The following is a 6,000-nucleotide window of genomic DNA, read 5'->3' on the forward strand; positions in this document are numbered from 1 at the left end:
TTACCAACTCGATCATTTGCATTTTTTAATATAAAACATTTGCATCCAAACACATGAAAATAAGAAACAATAGGCTTCTTTTCTTTGAATAACTCGTAGGGAGTTTTCTCCATAATAGGCCTTAAAAAGACTATTAATAATATAACATGCTGTTGAAACTGCTTCAGCCCAAAAACGTGAAGAGATGTTACTTTCAATTAAAAGAGTTCTAGCCATTTCTTGAAGCGATCTATTTTTTCTTTCCACGACTCCATTTTGCTTTGGAGTATATGGAGAAGAGAACACATACTGAAAACCAGATTCATCATAGAATTTTTTTAAGTCTTGATTTTCAAATTCACCTCAATGGTCTGTTCGTATACTTGAAATAACATGCCCTTTTTCATTTTGGACCTTTTGAGCAAACTTTGTAAAATAAGAAAATGTTTCAGACTTACTTGCCAGGAAATATACCCAAGTGAATTGTGAATAATCATCCACAATCACTAAACAATATTTCTTACCTCCAATGCTCCGAGTTCTGGTTGGTCCAAAGAGATCCATATGCAAGAGTTGCAGTACACGATTAGTGGAAACTTGATTTATTGGTTTGAATGAGTTTCTTACCTGTTTTCCTAACACACATGGTGTGCATAGATCAGTCTTTTGGTATGACAAATTGGGTGGACCACGAACAAGCTTCTTTGTTGAAATTTTGGCTAATTGTTTCATGTTGATGTGCCCAAGTTTTCTGTGCCATAAGTTTGCTTCTTCTTGAATTAAGATTAGACATTGGGTTTCATCTGATTTGACATCCAAGAGGTAGATATTTCCATGTCTTCGACCCGTGAAAGACTGAGAGGAATCTTTATTGGTTCCTGAACATCTTCCCTCTTGAAAATTGATTTTGAAACCGGTGTCGCACAGCTGACTGATACTTATCAAGTTGTAGTTGAGTCCTTCCACTAAGGAAACATTACTGACAGTGAGGCTTCCAATTTTTACAGTTCCGTATCCCACAATTCTTCCTTTGCCGTTTCCTCCAAATGAAACTTTTCCACTATTAACTTGAATAAGCTTTATGAAGCAACTTGAATCTCCTGTCATATGCCTTGAGCATCCACTATCCAAGTACCATTTAATCTTTTTCTTAATAGTGACCTACATTTAGAAAAGAGACTCAAGCTTTCTTTGGTACCCATATTTTCTTGGGTCCATTGGTGTTAGTGTAATATACGGTCTTTGCCCATACCTTCTTAACAGGTTTCCAAACCATAGGACATTCTTTCTTAAAATGGTCTGAGCTATTGCACTTAGAACATCTAAGAGCACTGCGACCTACTGGTTTTACAAAAACTTTTTGGAAATGATTTTTGTAAGCATCTCTTGTAGGTCTTTGCTTAATTCTTTCCTTTACTTTAGGAAAATCAATTAGATGAATGATTTCAGCAATCATTCCTAAACCTGATTTGTTGAAGTAAGGTCTTTGTGCTGAATTTTTTTTTTTTTCAAGTTTCTCAGATCCTATAGAAAATCTTTTAGAAATATTTGAGATGTCATTTTTCAAGAATGCATTTTCTTTTGAATGATCGTCTACATTTTCTTTCAAAGTAGTAACACTTTTGTCTATACTTTTGACCTTTTCTTTCCAAACATTTTCCTGTTGCTTTAGTGCAGAATTTTCTCTTTTGATTTCGGAAATCCTTTTAAGAGAAGTTTTAAGACTAAGACACAATTCATCAATGTATCTAGAGACTTTAGTAGGGATTTTCAAATTACTTACCTCGATTTCACTATCTGAATCTGAGTCTGTCTCGGAGTTTGAATATGAGTCTGATTGTGCCATGAGATAAATATTGGCATAATCATCATCACTTTCTTCACATTCTCCAAGTTTTTGCTTTGAGTGCCTTTCGATATTTCTCAGCTTTTCCTTTCTTTTTCCTCAGAAGGGGACAGTTGGGTCTGATGTGTCCCTTTTTCTTACATTCAAAACAGACTACATCTCTGTTGGATTCATCATCCTCAACGTACTTAGTCTCATTTGCTTTTTGAAAACTTTGTTTCTTTGGATTGAATCTTCTCCCATTTCTGTTTAGCTTTCTGAATCTTCTTATCATGAAAGCAAGCTCCTCATCATCCATATCGTCTTATGAATCTGTGATATCAGAATCATCATTAGATTTTAATGCAATGGATTCATCTTCATTGATTCGCTCCACTTCATAAGACTGAAGAGTCCCAATCAATTTATCAACAGAAAGTGGCATAATTCTTTGTGTCTCCCTTATTGAGGTCTTTATATGATTCTAATCCTTAGAGAGTCCACGCAATAGCTTGTTTACTTTCATGGGATCAGAATTTGATTGACCTTGATTTTCAAGACCGTTCACAATTTCTGTAAAACGACTAAACATGTCAGTGATAGATTCTCCTAATTTCATTTTGAATGCTTCGTATTGACCTAGCAGAATGTTGATTCTGGTTTCTTTCACTCGATCAGTTCCTTTATAGGTGATGTGTAATCTATCCCAGACTTCTTTAGTTGTATCGCAAGAAGATATTCTGTTATATTCAGAGGGTGATAATGCACAATATAAAAAATAAATTGCTTTTGCATCAAGAGCTTGTCTCTTGGTTATCTCTTCTTGAGTCATTTCGCTAGACTCAACGGCTTCTTTTCCTCTTTCTGAGACAGATGCAGCTTTAGGAATGATTCCTTTGCCTACCACATCCCATTCCAGAGGATCCTTTAATCTTAGAAAAGCCTTCATCTTGTTTTTCCATATGTTGTATTCCTTTCCATCAAAATAAGGCAGTCTTGTATTGCTTTGCCCTTCAACCAATCTTGGAGCCAACATACTAGCCATGGATCTTTAACTCTAAAGTAAAACACTTCAACTTAAGTGAGTACACATGCTCTGATACCAATTGTGAAAACTAGTATAAGCACCTAGAGCGGGGTGAATAGGTGTAAAAACAATTTTACGAGATAAATGTTCAACACTAATCAACAATAGATCATGAAAAGGAAATTCGTCTCTTGTAAACAAAATGAGTTACGATCAAAATAAAAGAGTGTAGAGAAGAGAATATGAACACAGAGATTATAGTGGTTCGGCTTAATCCAAGCCTGCGTCCACTCTTTTGCATTGACAATCCACCGATTGGATTTCACTATCAACAAAAGAGTTGTTATAGAAAAGCTCTTCCTTGATTCCACAGTGTAGAGACTCTACTACACTTCCTCAAGGTCTCTCAAAGATATAGACTCTCTTTTGCATACAAGATTTCGCTCAACAATTTAATTGATAAAGAACCAGGAGCTTCAGACTTTGGAATTCTTCTATCGCGCACACACTTGAACAACTGGAACATCTTCCTTATATACTCCTTTATGCCATCACACCCATTGGCACTTACCAAAGGAATTCTTCCAATCTACCCGTTGGACAGAATCAATTAGGAAGATCTTCGAGCTATTTAAGGAACATGACGATAGCCCATCAATCCTGCTCACCCATACAATCAGGATCTAGGTTTCCATAAGTAGAACCTTCCAAGTATACTTCGTCAATCAACGGATCCATAATCCCTGAATCAATCTTGATTTGAATAATGGATTCTGGCATGCTATATCCAGCCAAGAGATTTTCTCTAGTCGATAAAGTCAAATCCTTAACGAAACATCCAGTTCTGGATAAGCCTTCTTCGACGATCTAGAATCTGTCAATGAGGATAGACTTTGAGTCTTGAGTCTAGCAGTTCGGAGTCTTCAGACTTTGATGGAAGAGTCTGCAAGTCTTCAGACTAGATTGATGGAAACGTTTTGTCAGCTTCAAAACACTCAAGGAAGTTTTCTCCAATAGTTTGGGCGTTGGGGAGGTGACGGGCGCACGGTGAGGACTGAAGCATGGGCTCAATGGTCGGAGCTTGATGTCAGCAAGGCGTGACAGCAGTAAGTGGCAACCGCGCGTGTGGGAGAGAGAAATTCGTTTTCTTTCTGTTGTCTGCGTGCAAGCCTCCAAAAACTCCTCTACCATCGATTTCCCCTGTGTTGTGTTCTGGACTTGTCTTTTACTTCTGTTTTAGATCATGGAGATATCTTGATGGAGGAAATAGTGGAAAGTGATTTTGCAGAGCAAATCCTCCTTCTCACGTTTCTTCTTTAATTAATGATATTTTGTCTTTTCTTCCATTCTTGCCCTCCTCAATCCTTTACGCTGGACCCAATTTTGCTGTGAATGTGCTAAGGTGATCAGCTCTGATTTGATTCCACCCAAGAACTAGTCCGGGTTCCTACTTTGAGGAATTGAGGATTGGTTTGTTAGGTCTTGGGACTAGACCGAAGTGGACTAATTGGTCCACCGGTTCATTCTATGACTTGTTCCTACTTTGAGGAATGGAGGATTGGTTTGTTAGGTCTTGGGACGGACCGAACCGGACTAACTGGTCCATTGGTTCATTCTATGACTTCAAAAAGGAAAACCCAAAATTACTATATAGTATCTTTCATGACATTGTTAAATCAAATTTTACTCAATAGGACATATATGGAATAAAGATAAACGCAAATTTCAAATGATGTCCCATTAATGCTTAGATCGCAAATCAAAAAATTGAAGGAAAAACAAGGTTTTAAGAACTTTAAAAAATAAAAATTATATTTAATCGGTCTAGTCTGATTGGTCTAGTTTCCACCTTGAAATCATGAATCAGATCGGAAATAACAATATGGAACCAAAAACTAGACCGACATCCCCTAGAATTGGACCACATTGGCCAATCCGATCCGGTCTAGGTCAGTTCCCAGTTTGGGCGGTCCTCTAAGCTCACCCCTAGAATGTGCCCATGGAATGGTCAATTTCATGCCCTCATGTTGACCCAATTTTTGCTTAGTGAAGATATTCATTATTTTTGACATATATTGTTAACCCTTGTTCAAGTCATATGTACTATGAATACATATTTTTCCTTGCGAATATTAAGAAGTGCTTGTACTAGAATCGTTAGTAGTATATACTAAGTGTAGTTATATTATATGGGTCATCACGGGGATGCTAGAATGGATTTCCCATTGATTAGTCGCTTAATACTTCAATATCGATGAGTTAGTTGGATTGCTGGCTGGCTTCCATAATTCCCCTTGTTTTGGCGGCCATGCCATGTCGATGTGAAAAGTTGTTTGTGCAAAGTTATTGATTTAGTAGTTGAAGAGTTATGGAATTTATGAGCTTTTAGATTTATGCTTCTTAAGAGCACTTGTAAGGATTGGACAAGAGTATGTAGCAAAAGTGGGGACAAATTTCTATACATAAGGTTTTGATGTATATTAGCCGAGATTAAATTGTTTGTTAAATTGAGAATAAATTAGTTATTTAGTGGAGGATTGAAGTGAAATTAAATGATATGCATGTTCGAGGTTTAAATTTTATGGAAAAATTTCAAGCCATGACAACCTCCCTCACTTAAGCCCCTTAGCCCTAGTTCAATGTAATTATATAGGCTTAATTAACTAATATTTTTATTTACGGGTCATGATCAATCTTTGATTTTTTATATAATGGATACCTAATGGGTTGTCAAAATTTAGGTGTTGACATCTTTTTGCTTTCTTGATGACCCTAATGCCATTTCATTTGGGCTTAAAAATGGTGATCCTGATTCCCATTAATTTTTATCTTCTCAACCTTGTGAGAAGCCTTTGACCAAAAACAAAAAAGAACCTTGTGAGAAGCCCAAGACGGAAGGACCTTGGACCTAGAGAGGTAGTACATGCTCACACTAGAAACAAAACAATTTTAGACACTTAGGCCCTGTTTGGTAACCATCCCAATAGTAATTGATTCTGATTTTTTGTTCCCGGGAGTAGTTTGGAAACAGAAAAACGTTTGGTAAAAATTTTATTCTCAGGAACAGATTTGGAGTAGAATCAAGAATAAAAAAAAGTTGATTCTTGTTTAGAGAATAAATCTAAGAATCAAAAACAACTCTTCTTCTTCCCTTTTCTCCTCTTCTTCT

The sequence above is a fragment of the Eucalyptus grandis genome, chromosome 5 (genome assembly GCF_016545825.1).
Source record: "Eucalyptus grandis isolate ANBG69807.140 chromosome 5, ASM1654582v1, whole genome shotgun sequence".
Taxonomy (NCBI): domain Eukaryota; kingdom Viridiplantae; phylum Streptophyta; class Magnoliopsida; order Myrtales; family Myrtaceae; genus Eucalyptus; species Eucalyptus grandis.